This window comes from Dendropsophus ebraccatus, chromosome 3 (assembly GCF_027789765.1).
Source record: "Dendropsophus ebraccatus isolate aDenEbr1 chromosome 3, aDenEbr1.pat, whole genome shotgun sequence".
NCBI classification, from domain to species: domain Eukaryota; kingdom Metazoa; phylum Chordata; class Amphibia; order Anura; family Hylidae; genus Dendropsophus; species Dendropsophus ebraccatus.
In genome coordinates this window covers 106,338,227-106,352,417 of record NC_091456.1, presented here as the reverse complement: position 1 = coordinate 106,352,417, position 14,191 = coordinate 106,338,227, and the positions used below count along the sequence as shown (strand labels likewise).

General features: G+C 46.3%; 1 protein-coding gene across 6 annotated transcripts in view; it reads right to left on the bottom strand.

The window, feature by feature from the left end:
- PWWP3A (PWWP domain containing 3A, DNA repair factor) overlaps positions 1–13,778 on the bottom strand; it is a 35,627-nt gene extending 21,849 nt beyond the window's left edge. For 2 of the 6 annotated variants that reach the window (XM_069962429.1, XM_069962427.1), the window contains exons 1-2: positions 13,483–13,567; positions 11,721–11,828 (exon numbers count right to left, since the gene is read on the bottom strand). The gene's annotated coding sequence lies outside the window, so the exon portion shown is untranslated. Of the gene's footprint in view, positions 1–11,720; positions 11,829–13,465; positions 13,575–13,615 lie in introns of those variants that run through there. The other 4 variants (XM_069962430.1, XM_069962428.1, XM_069962433.1 and 1 more) reach the window with 4 other exon arrangements.
- Between the last annotated feature and the right edge of the window lie 413 nt (positions 13,779–14,191).

Below are 14,191 nucleotides of genomic sequence, written 5' to 3'. Positions count from 1 at the left end.
TGAACTAAACAAAAAAGGTAGTATGTTTACAGACGCACCTATACTATATATGTATACAGTATGTACCAAGAGTGACCAACCTAACTTTTTAGAGAACGTTACCCAGCTGTCCAGACTTCTGAACTTCAAGCTTAAAAATATTATCTTACAGTTTAAGCCCCCCACCTCCAATAACATCAGACTGTGTCCCTTGTTTTGTGTTTGGCTTTTCATTGAAAATTTAGGGTGCGTTTACACAGAACGATTTATGTGACAGATTTTGGAAGCCAAAGCCAGAAATGAATTTGAAAAGAGGATAGATCCCAGTCTTTCCTTTGTGATCTGATACCTGTTTAGAGTCTGTTCCTGGTTTTGGCTTCAAAGATCTGTCAGATAAATCTGTGTAAACGCACCATTAGTGTGCAGCACTTCTGGGTTGGGACTCAGCTTGGGAGATGGGACTCAGCTGCTAGTCTCAAACCCAAATTAGCAGGAAAAATTATTTAACCCCAAAATGACCCAGTGGACCACGCAATTTCCATTTTTGTGTTTTTGTTTTTTCCTCCTCCCCTTCTAAGAGCCCTAGCACTTTCAGTTTTCAATCTACAGGGCCTTGTTTGTTACAGGGATGGATGTACTTTGTAATGGCATCTTTCATTTTACCATAACAAGTATGATGGAACCCCAAAATTAAGATTTCTGAAGATTTAAATAGGTGAAATCGTAAAAAAAAGAATGCAATATGGTAACGTTTGGGGGGTTCCTGTGTCTACGTAATGCACTATACGGTAAAAGTGGCATGATACCAATATTCTATAGGTCAGTCAGAACACAACCTTATGCAGGTTTACACTGATATATATATATATATATTTTTTTTATGAAATCCTTTTTTTTTTTTTTTCAATTAATTATTAATAAAATGGGCCTATTGTGACACATAACTGTTTTATTTTTCCACCTACGGGGCTGTATGAGGTGTCATTTTTTCCGCCATGACCTCTAGTTTTTATTAATACCATATTTGTGAAGATTGGACATTTTGATCACTTTTTATTAACTTTTTTTATATTTAATGTAACAAAAAAATTGGTAATCTGTACTTTTTTGCCCTTTTCGTTTACGCCGTTTGCTGTTAGTGATGACGCTTGTTATATTTTAATAGATCGGACAATTACGCACGCTACGGTATATTATATGTTTATTTATTTTTATATGGTTTATTTGGGGAGGGGCTTTGGGGTAGTGTAATAATGTTTTTTACTTTTTTTTTTTAATTACACATTTTATGTCTTTTTGGGGAACTTTCACATACATTTGTTTGATTTCATACACTGATCATTGCTATGCTATAGTCATAGCATTGATCAGTGTGATAGGCGATCTGCTCATTGAGCCTGCTTGTGCAGGCTCAGTCAGCAGATTGCCGATCGGACAGTGCGGTGGCAGGTGAGACCTCCGGCGGTCCGTTACAATGATCAAGACCGGGGTCCCGATCGGTAAGTGACAGGGGACTCCCCCTGTCACTTACACTTAAACGCTGCAGCGTTTAAGGGTTAATGACACGCTGCAGCACGATCGCTGCAGCCTGTCATTAACGGTGAGGTGCCGGCTGTTCACTGCAGCCGGCCCCCACCTCCTATGAAGCGCGCTCCTCTCCGGAGCACACTTCATAGGTCAGGGCATACAGGTACACCCACGGTTGTCTAGGGGTTAAAACCCTAATATGATATTCAGGTTTGTTGTTGCAAACTGTGTAGACCCCTATGTGGTGTAGAACTCCTGTGAGGCTCGACTGGTCACTTGCCAGATGGTGGGGTGTGACGCCACTACTGTGGTGGTTGGTCGGGATATAGCTCAGCCAGATGGTACATTATCGTGACGCCAGTGCCAAGTGGGCACACTTGATTTTATTTTAGAAAGGCGAGCTATACCTTTTCCCCTGTGGTCGGTGAATGGCCGGGTTGTGAGGGGGTCCCTCGGGTACTTATCACAGTGGTCCGTAATGAAGCTGTGACCCACCTGCACTATCGGTACCGCCACCCACTGAAAGGGGAGATGACCCAAGGATGTGATGTCTACTGTGCAGGTGCTCGAGTAATGACCACTGAGTCCCGTTAGCATAAATAGATCCTCTTTACTATAGAGATACTTTGTACAAGAACGGATAATAGACAGTAGACTTGACAAGGCAGGAGCTGTACTGAGAACCTTTAGGGTGGAAGAGCTGTGAGTAGTTGACAGGAGTTTGTGCTGAGAACAGTGAGAGAGGAGTTTAGACTGGTTCTGAGTAGAGGAGAGGTGTGTGTCGAGAGAGTCCCAACCCAGGTAGTAATGTGCTCTGCCGGAACTTTAGAAGTAGTAGAATACTGTTGACTTGTAAGTAGACGTTTACTTATGCGCGTGTTTCAACCTTTGTCGCTATACCACCTTTTGCCCACCAGTGTCGGGTGACCAATCCTAGAGGGTGACAAGCCCCAGACCTTGTTTCCTGGGTTGAGCAGAGTGGCCAAGATTTCCTGGTTACACCCGGGCTGCGAGATAGAGTACGTAGGCTTCTACCGACTTTGCTCTATCCGGATCAGTTCCTCTTGTTATCAGAATACTGTCCTGCACCTTTAGATGTGTTCTTGGTGTGAGTTGGGGTTTTCTCTGACTTATCCTCTCCTTGGAGTAGCTTAATACTGCATAGTGTGTGGAAGTGCTACTATTAAGAAAAAGGTGTCCAAGTCTCCCATATACGTCTGCTCTGTTCAACAACTAGACTAATGGTGCATTTACACAGACAGATTTATCTGACAGATTTTTGAAGCCAAAACCAGGAACAGACTATAGACAAAGAACAGGTCATGAAGGAAACGCTGAGATTTCTCCTTTTTTCTAATACATTCCTGGCTTTGGCTTCAAAAATCTGTCAGATAAATCTGTCTGTGTAAATGCACCATAGGACTACTGAGTGTAGCTCTGGAGTGGGGACCTTGCAAAGCCAGGGCCCAGCTAGACCACGATAGGGACTAACTTGTTTTGCATCCTCTCTGCTCAACTAACAAACTAGGACTACTCACTAAAGTGGGTGTATGCTTCCTCTTCCCATGTGACAACCTCCTACAGGTGGTGTACTATCCCCTGAGAGTGGTGGAGAAGAAAAGCATAGAAGAATAGAGTTTAGAGATAGGTAGAGAAGAAGAGAAGGTCCTCATTGGTGTACAAATAACAAACAAAAATAACCCTTTGGCTACCTGCAGCTGTGACATCTTGTGGTAAAACTTAGGTACTGCTTCATTACCACAGTTAACTTAGTGTACAGACTTTTGTGAGTGGTGTAACAGTAAGCAACACATCTACATCTACTCATAAGAGGTCGCCTTGTTTGGAAAATGACTAAACTCCCACTATAATTACATAGTACTGTTGAAGAAAGACATATGTCCATCAAGTTCACCCAAAGAGGAGATGGATGAAGGGAAGGAGGAGGTAAGATGGGTAGGTTCTCCACATATGCATTTATGTTATTTTTGTCTAAGAACTTGTCTAAGCCTGTAGTGAAGCCCTCCACTGTTGTTGCTGTGATCCGATCCTGGGGTAGACTGTTCCACAGATTCTCTGTTCTCACGGTAAAGAAGGCTTGTCGCCTCCGGAGATTGAACCTTTTTTTCTCCAGGCGGAGGCAGTGCCCCCTTGTCTTTTGAGGGGGTTTTACCTGAACATCTTTTCCCCATATTTTTTGTAGAAGCCATTTATACATTTAAATAGATTAATCATATCTCCCCTTATACGTCTTTTCTTGAGACTAAACAAATTTAATTCTTTTAATATATCCTCATAACTAAGATGCTCTATTCCCCTTATTAGTTTAGTTACCCGCCTTTGTACGTTTTCCAGCTCTAGGACATCCTTTTTATGAATCAGTGCTCAGAACTGAACAGCATATTCCAGATGAGGCCCCACCAAAGCTTTATGAGGCCTTGTTCACACAGTGTATTTTTTCATTAAACTGTGGCCATTGTTAAGATTGTTTAATGACACTGCGGCTTTACATTAGATTGCATGTAATCACGGGCGTAGTGTATACACAAAATAATTGACAGGTCTATTTTGTGCGGCCGCTATTCAATGAACAGCAGCCGTACAAGATAGCCTGTGCTCACAGTGTAATGTAAGAGTCCCGGCCATACTTCACATTGTGCTCTATGGCTAATTGGAGTGCGGGCACACCCAAATGTGTATCCGGCGATACTATAGTATCAGCAGTGTGAAAATTACACACGTAGGCTTTTGCTTGACACAGCCAGGTCAAATAACGTCCGATGTTCTTACAAAGTGTGAACATGGCCTAAAGCTGTACAGTGGTACCTTGGTTTGAGAGTAATTTGGTTTAAGAGCGTTTTGGTTTAAGAGCTCACAGTTTTTCAAAATTGTGACTTGGTTTAAGAACATTGTTTTGGTTTAAGAGCTCCCTGTACTAGATGGAAGCAAGAGTGGGGGAGGGGTATGGCCTGCATAGCGGGGTCTACAGCACTGTACTCTTACCCAGGAAGTCTCCCTCACCTTTCAAATGATTGCAGATCCACTTCAGGCTGGGGCTTGCATTAGGGGACAGGACTGTGGAGGTTCTCTCTCCATAGCTGTAACCCCTCTCTCCCCAGACAGAGCGCTGCATCTATGTGCCCACATCTGCCCTGCTCATTCCTTCATGCTCCCTGCAGTCTCTTTCAGCCATCGTGTTTCCCATCCTCTCAATTAGTGTACAGTAACTTATATTATAACATATTTAGCTGTTTCTGAATGCTTGTTTCATCTGTCCTACATCTTATTCAGAATAATAAATCGTTATTTTGGGGGGGTGGAACCAATTGTCTGCATTTCAATGATTTCTTATGGGAGAATTTGCTTTGGTTTAAGAGAGGATTTGGATTACAAGCACGGTCCTGTAACAAATTATGCTCGTAATCCAAGGCACCACTGTAAGTCCATGCCTGTTCTAATGCATGACAATTTCTTGGTGGCCTTAGCAGTACACCCAGATCCTTCTATACCAGTGACTCTCCCAGTGTAACTTCCCCTAGGACATATGATGCATGTGGGTTATTAGTACCCATGTGCATAACTCTACATTTATCCAAACTGAACCTCATTTGCCAAGTGGAGGCCCAAACACTTCCATAGACTGTAATGTATGACATAGCATGATGTCAACTGCAAAGATAGAAACATTGCTATTAATCCCATCCTTAATATTATTAATAAACAAGTTAAACAGAAGGTGGCCCAGTACTGACCCTTGGGGTACACCATTTATAACCGGGGACCATTCAGAGCAGGAATCATTGACCCCCACTCTCTGGGTATGATCAATAAGCCAGTTTTCATTCCAGTTACAAACTAAACTTTCTAAACCCATAGACCTTCATTTACCCATTAGATGCCAATTAGGGACTGTGTCAACCGCTTCTACGCTTCTACAAAATCCAGGTACACTATATCCACAGCACCCCCCCCCCCCCCCCCCCAATCCAGGCTTCTACTCACCTCTTCAAAAAAACATATTAGATTACTATTACTATTATCCTCTACATCAGGGGTCCTCAACTGGCGGACTGCGAAGGCCAGCTGTCCAGACCCCTGCTGCAGCTCATTATACCTGTATACTGAGCTGCGCTGCTCCCCTTTCCCGATGCCTGGCTCACTGACAGTGAGTGGGCAAAGAATCATGTGGCCCCGGCCGCAGCACCGCAATGCCATACAGCTGGATGGAGGGAGGGGAGAGGGTGTGAAAACGGTTCCTCTCAGTTACGCTGCAACCATTGGAGCTAATGCAGTAGAGGAGGAGGGACGTTCCACCTTCTTGTCTCCTGCACCAATCAGACAGGAGGAGGGGGCGGGGCTCAGAACAGTGTTGTCAAAAAAAACAGCAGCATAGCACTGTGTTGTCAGGACAGTTTTGCCTTGTCACCCCTAGTTGTGGCTTGCAAGGCCAGAGGTCCATTACAGGCTAGCATAGTCAACTCCCTGCAATGTGTAATAAGCCATGGCTAGTGCTATAAAAAAAAGAAGTAGATTTGGAAAATAAAGAACTTAAATCTGAATGGACCAATAAATACTGTTTTATTCTCACGGATGCAGCTCAACCAAAGCCACTGTGTTTAATATGCAATAATACAGTGGCCCTGATAAAGAGTAGTAATGTAAAAAGACATTATGAAACAAAACATAAAAATTTTGAACAGAATTACCCTCTTAATTCGGAGATACGGGCAAAAAAAAAAATTATTTCCTTGACTGCTTCATATGAAGCATCTACAAAACGGCTTGTCAGCTCTATCCCAACAGGGAAAAAAAAAAAAAACTACAGAAGCATCACGGAGGGTTGCTTGGATTTTAGGTAAACACAAGTAACCATTTTAGGATGCAGAGGAAGTTAAAGGGGTATTCCCCCCAAAAAATTTTTTGCATTAATACGTTGCCCACCCATAGCTTTCCATCCTTCCAATATCAATTTATTATTATGGATTCTGCACAGTTTTGCTGTTATCTAGGTGCCCCCACCCCCACGGATTGCATAGAATCATCAGCTCTCAGTCCAACCAGACACGCTCCCTGCTCCTGGCCCGCACCCTCCGAGACGGCATCACGTGTCCTCCATCTCTTCAATGGGCTGGCTTCTAACCCTGCCTATTGAAGTGAGGGAGGACACTGACAGCTGCTGCTGTCTCCCGACTGCCTCCCTGCAGGTCACCTGTGTGCCCCCTCGCCCCTGAGCTCACCTGAGGCCCCCACACTGTGCCCCCTGATGTTGCTGCTCCCCCAGCTCATCTCGGCACCCGCCCCCCCCCCCCCCCTCTGGGAATCACCTCGGCACCGGCCCAGTCTCACTCGCGGCACCCCCGCCCGTCTCACTAGCAGCACCTCGGGACAGCTGACAGGGAGCGGCGGTACCAACCCCTCCCGGACCCCACACAGTTCAGTATAGCACCCCCCCGCCGCCGGCTGCTCTGCTTGGTTGGTTCCCGGGATGCGGGGGGTGCTATGCGGTGTTCAGTAAACGATCCGATCCCCCCCCTCCGATGCCAAATACATCACCCCCTTTCCCCCTTCAAACCCTGTGTACCCCTCACCAGATCTGCAGCGCCGGGCCGGCTCTCAGCTCCCCTCAGCAGCTCACTGCGTTCTGTGCGGGATGGAGCGTGGTGAGCTGAGAACCGGCCCGGCGCTGCAGATCTGGTGAGGGGTACACAGGGTTTTAAGGGGGAGAGGGGGTGATGTATTTGGCATCGGAGGGGGGGGGGGCAATCTGATCGATCACACTGAACACCGCATAGCACCCCCCGCATCCTGGAAACCAACCAAGCAGAGCAGCCGGCAGCTATACAGAACTGTGTGGGATCCGGGAGGGGTTGGTACCGCCGCTCCCTGCCAGCTGTGCGGTCTCTCCCAGCGGAGCCGCTGGGAGAGTTTGTACCGTGTCTCACCCCCCCCCCCCTCCTTACCCCCCAAGCCTTCACCTCCTCTCCCCCCCCCTTCACCTCCTCCCTCCCTTCTACATCTCCCCCATCACCTCCTCTCTACCCCCCCCATCACCTCCTCTCTCCCCCCCCATCACCTCCTCTCTCCCTTCTTCACATCTCTCCCCCCCCCTTCACCTCCTCTCTCCCTCCCTCCTCCATCTCCCCCCATCACCTCCTCTCTCCTTCATCTTAACCTCCTCTCTCCCTCTTTCCCTCCCTCCTACATATAGATATATAAGATCATTGTACTTCGCAACCCACCAGCTGCACTACACGCGACCCCCCAGCCTCCCCCTGCAACTCACCCGCGGCACCCAAACACCCCCCCCCCCCACACCCCCCCGTGCGCGCGCATGGATCACTGTTTGACCTGCGGCCCCCCTCACTCAACTAACTCAACTCTGCTATGCAACGCACTCAACTCTGCTATATCTAGTGGATATCAGCTCTGCTACATCATGGACCAATCAGACGTAAGCATTGCATGATGGAAGATGTAGTTTTCTGGCTGGTGCCATATTGGATATAGTTTGGCTTCCTAAAAAACTTGTAACTCAGGAACGGAAGCAGCTAGAAAGACGGGAGACGGCTCAAAATACTCAGGGGGACTTGGTGAGGAAGACCAGTTAGGTTCGGGAGCATTTTATTTATTTAGCTCTTGGGGGGAATACCCCTTTAAGTAATGTATGGTCGAAGTTGTAGGTACCATGTTCGAAGGCAAACAGAGAGAAGAATTTCAGGGAAAAATTAAACAAATTCCCTTATCTGAATCTACGGCAACACGCAGAACTGAATTAATCTCAGAAGATCTGCTCTCGCAGCTTCAGCTTAAAGTTAAAATGGCAGATTGTATTCCCTTAGCTGTGGATGAATCTTGTGATGCCACTGATAATGCCCAGCTTATGGTGTTTGTAAGGTTTTATGATGACACAACATCTGCTTGGCATGACTGGAGACCATATAAGAGGGGAAGATATCTTTGAAGCAATAACAAAAATCCTGAAAGGGGTTGGCCACTTTATAGTAAAAAAGTTCAGTTTCTGTCCATAAGACGGCCCGCATGGAGGAGCATGTGACCATGCCCCGCCCCCCAGTGTCCACCATAGACATAGACTCAGTGGTGGACACAGTGGGCGGGGCATGGTCACATGCTCATTCATATCAACCTTTTTATGGATAGAAACACCACAGAGCAGGGCAGCCCAGCCTGGAGAAGGGGAGTGTGATTTTGGCTCTATGAGGTACACAGGAAGCTGCTGTCAGTAAGTGTACTCACTGTATATACTAATGCTATACACTGAACTATTTTACTATAAAGTGGCCAACCCCTTGAAGGACAGGGACATCAACTAGGATTCTGTGATTTCAGTTGCAACCAATGGAGCTCCTGCTATGATAGGAAAAGAGAAAGGGCTGGTGGCCCTCCTCAAAGTACTCAATCCTAGCTTGATCTCCTATCACTGTATTTTACACCAGTCTATCTTGTGGGACAATTTTGGGGAAAAAAAATATGCAAATATTATGGAAAATGTTTTGAAGTTGATTAATTTTCTCCCGGCTTCTTTAGCACTTCAGCATCGTCTGCTTAAAGATTTTCTCTCTGAGGTCAATGCTGCATTTAGTGGTCTACTTGTCCACAACAATGTGCAATGGCTTAGTAAGGAAAAAGTCTTAGAATGCTTCTAGAGCATTCGGAATGAGCTGGAGACATTTTTAGCTAAACAGAAGACCGAAAAAGTGAAAGAATGTTTGACGTTTCTCCGTAACAAAGACAACATGGAAATTGTTGCTTTTCTAGCTGATATTCTGGGCCATTTAAATGTAAAACTGCAGGGCAAAAATCTAACTATATTCGACCTGATGGAAGCAGTGAGAGGAAATTACAGCTTTTCAATTGCGATATGCAAGAGACCCTGCTTCCTTTTCCAAAGCTTAAAGGGGAACTCCAGGTAGAGGTTAAAAAAAAATGAAGCTTCTGCAGAAGCATATATCATTAATTACCTATCTATCCCAGTTTTGAAACTACCAAAAATCCATTTGTTTCAGGGGGTTTTGTTCTGTATTGTGTTTATGTACTTCCTAGTTGAGCAGTTCCCAGAATGCAGTACTGGGTCCAGAATGCAATGCTTTCCCTCAGCTGTTCATCACAGTTCCCCACCCTGCCCATTCCCCGCCCAAATCTCTTGCAGAACATCTAGGCTGTGTTCAAACATTGCAGTTTCATTGTGTTACTGAATTATTTGCAGTACTTTATCATTTCATTGTTGTCTCACACAGCACGCTGTATTCTCTCCCTGTACCACCACACAGTATGCTGTATTCTCTACCTGTAACACCACACTGTATTCTCTACCTGTAACACCACACAGCACACTGTATTCTCTACCTGTAACACCACACAGCACGCTGTATTCTCTACCTGTAACACCACACTGTATTCTCTACCTGTAACAGCACACAGCATGCTGTATTCTCTACCTGTAACAGTACACTGCATTCTCTACCTGTAACACCACCCAGCACGCTGTATTCTCTACCTGTAACACCACACAGCACACTGTATTCTGTACATGTAACACCACACAGCACACTGCATTCTCTACCTGTAACACCACCCAGCACGCGGTATTCTCTACCTGTAACACCACCCAGCACGCGGTATTCTCTACCTGTAACACCACCCAGCACGCGGTATTCTCTACCTGTAACACCACCCAGCACGCGGTATTCTCTACCTGTAACACCACACAGCACGATGTATTCTCTAACTGTAACACCACACAGCACGATGTATTCTCTAACTGTAACACCACACAGCACGCTGTATTCTCTACCTGTAACACCACACAGCACGCTGTATTCTCTACCAGTAACACCACACAGCACGCTGTATTCTCTACCTGTAACACCACACAGCACGCTGTATTCTCTACCTGTAACACCACACAGCATGCTGTATTCTCTACCTGTAACACCACACAGCACGATGTATTCTCTACCTGTAACACCACACAGCACACTGTATTCTCTACCTCTAACACCACACAGCACGCTGTATTCTCTACCTATAACACCACACAGCACACTGTATTCTCTACCTGTAATACCACACAGCACACTGTATTCTCTACCTGTAACACCACACAGCACACTGTATTCTCTTCCTGTAACACCACACAGCACACTGTATTCTCTACCTGTAACACCACACTGTATTCTCTACCTGTAACGCTGATAATGGAATAAAGTACTTTTTTAATTTAAATATTTACGTATTTCTTTTCATTTCCACGCACATATTATGATCAGGCATCTTTTATCTTTGAAGTGAGCCCCACAATAAGGATTTTAACCAATATTATCTTACATGGGATATACTGCTTATGCCTCGTTTTTTTCTCCAGGTGGGATTGGCAGGGTTAGCTCTCATCCACTGTTACTGCATCATTTTTGTGAAAACGCTGCAGTACTGCAATGAAACTCCAACATGTGTGAACATAGCCCTAATTTCACTGCAGACGTTTGCAGCAGCTGCTTCTGGCCGGTCAGATGGCTCAGTTTAATGACTGGGACTCAATTACATTCTGGACAAAAAATTGCAGTCAGTGTTTTTACTATGTTTGGTTCTAAATATACTTGTGAATCTGCATTTTCCACAATGAATCTGGTGAAGAACAAGTACCGCACTCTGATTACAGATAAGCATTTGCATCAGTCTGTTCGAATGGCAGTCACCCCACCTACCTAATTTCAAAGGGCTGGTGAGAGAGAGAAAAAATGCCAGTTTTCCCACTAATAAGCATCAATACTGTATGTAAATAGTTCAACAATGTTTGTGAAAAGGTAACAAAACACTTTTACTACTGATGTTTAGCTCAAACCTTCACCTGACAACAGACCCCGGTGAGTGGACTCTCTAAAGGTTGTTGAGTATTCCTGCTATACATATTCCTCAGCATTGACACCACCCACCTCACCTCTATCCACTTTTGTATATACAGAGCTGAAGAACCCATTCAGAGCATATACTTGGTTCCAAGAATGCAGCAGAATCTAGTCCTGAACAAATGTCAAATGTCTTCTGCTATGTTCTCATGGTATTTAATTCTATTCTTACTGTAAAATTGACAGCTGCCTTACCAACCCATATTGAAGCTGTCTTAATGTGATCTAAAGAACGGAAAGCATCCTGCTGCAGGAAGCAAACAACACAACAAACTTAAGAAAAGTACCCACCTTGGCTATCCATACGTTATTTTTTCACGTACAGAGGACATAATTTGGGAAGATCCATACCACACCTTCTAGATTTATAAACGGGCCCTGATGTTCAGTCACTGACACCTTTAAAAAAATAAAAAGTAAGTTAGGTTATTCGTATAAGAACAGATACCTGAAGAGAGAACATGTAATTGGAAGTACAAACAAAACCCTAAATGTCACATACAACTGCTGCAACATCAGGGATCAAAGCTAAAGCTTGCCATAAATACTGAACAGCTGTCCACTAAATGCAATTTGTCCATATCGCCCCTCATTGCCGCCAGGCACTGGAAATAATTAATTTCATTGCCAGCGGCATCACAATGCCAGGGGCATCATGGGTGTGTGTGTGATTACAATGCCAGGGGCTTCATGGGGGTGTGATTACAATGCCAGGGGCATCATGGGTGTGTGTGTGATTACAATGCCAGGGGCTTCATGGGGGTGTGATTACAATGCCAAGGGCATCATGGGGGTGTGGTTACAATGCCAGGGGCATCATGGGGGTGTGATTACAATGCCAGGGGCATCATGGGGGTGTGATTACAATGCCAGGGGCATCATGGGGGTGGGTGTGATTACAATGCCAGGGGCTTCATGGGGGTGTGATTACAATGCCAGGGGCATCATGGGTGTGTGTGTGTGTGTGATTACAATGCCAGGGGCATCATGGGGGTGTGATTACAATGCCAGGGGCATCATGGGTGTGTGTGTGATTACAATGCCAGGGGCTTCATGGGGGTGTGATTACAATGCCAAGGGCATCATGGGGGTGTGGTTACAATGCCAGGGGCATCATGGGGGTGTGATTACAATGCCAGGGGCATCATGGGGGTGTGATTACAATGCCAGGGGCATCATGGGGGTGGGTGTGATTACAATGCCAGGGGCTTCATGGGGGTGTGATTACAATGCCAGGGGCATCATGGGTGTGTGTGTGTGTGTGATTACAATGCCAGGGGCATCATGGGGGTGTGATTACAATGGCAGGGGCATCATGGGGGTGTGTGTGATTACAATGGCAGGGGCATCATGGGGGTGTGTGTGATTACAATGCCAGGGGCATCATGGGGGGGGGGGGGTGATTACAATGCCAGGGGCATCATTTGGGGGGGGGGTGATTACAATGCCAGGGGCATCACTAACTACTGCCATCCTTGCCAGAATACGCTTGTGCTCAGAAAGTAACTGTCTGTTGCTCTGGAAGACTCTCATGTGTATATATGATCAGCCATGGAGTGACAACAGCTTTCCTAGTGCCGCTGCCAATATGACCAAGCACCAGGGCACAAACAGTTGCAAGTCGGCCATGGTTGGCATACCCTAGAACTTACAGCATACCTGCTCTCTGTGTAAAGGGACAGTGGACAGAGGAGCAGTTGCCCACAGCAACCAAATTCCATTTTCAGAAGCCATGAAAAAAAAAGGAATGAAAGCAGCAATCTGATTGGCTGCTATGGACAACTGCTCCACTGTCCCTTTACACAAAGTTTGAGCGCGTGACTGTCTGTAAGAAGATGCTGTCACACAGGACAATAGTGGCGGCTTCCACAGTCCCGTACACTAGTATACAGCGCCCACATTGCTGGGTGCAGCGCTCACGGTGAGGCCCCTAGGCTGCACTCGGGCTCTCCCGCTCCTACACTCCTCCCTACAGTGAGCGCAGCACAGAAACCAAACACAGACAGAGAAAGGACTGCGTAACCGTATCACCGCACCGAGCGCGGAAACGCACCCCACATACGTACTGCCCACGGAGCTGACACCGCACACCAGCACACGGCCCGCCCACACACAGGGAGTTACCGCACACACGCGCTGCATCGTATAGGACGGCGGCTGTCAGCTCGCTAAGGATCAGTGGTTACCTTGCTGAGCCCCGCCCCAGGACCTGCTTCCTCCAGTCTCTGTCCAGGTACAGGGCATGTGCAGCGGGAAGGGGGCGCGTTCGTTTTTTTCTGCCTATTGAATCGACCAATCAGCGATCTAGTCCCGCCCAGTGGGGGGAGGGACGTTTACTCCGCTTGTGATTGGTTTGTTGGTATGGGCGGTGTTTGTGGAGAGGATGCTGGGAGTGTGAGCCGTGTCTTTACCGCCACAGTGTTTGCTGATCTGCTGCTGCTGCCGCCGTCCTCCGCTTTACGTTGTGTTGAAAGTGTCAAGTATTACCCGCACAGAAGAGCTGTGTTGTCTGTGGTAACAGTGGTTTCTGTACAAGTATGCAAAGTGGGTGAGGCTGGTTGCATCTGTAGATGTATGGTTTGTACATACAGATATATATATATATGTGTGGGCGGGGGCTTTATAATATTTGCATTGTGTTAAGGGGATGTTCACACAGCGCGAGCCCTTCCATAGAGAGGCCTGGGCAGGCGGGATTGTGCCGCTTTTGCTCCGTTTGAACATACCCTAAAACAGTGAGTATGATCACAGCGAGGGGCAGT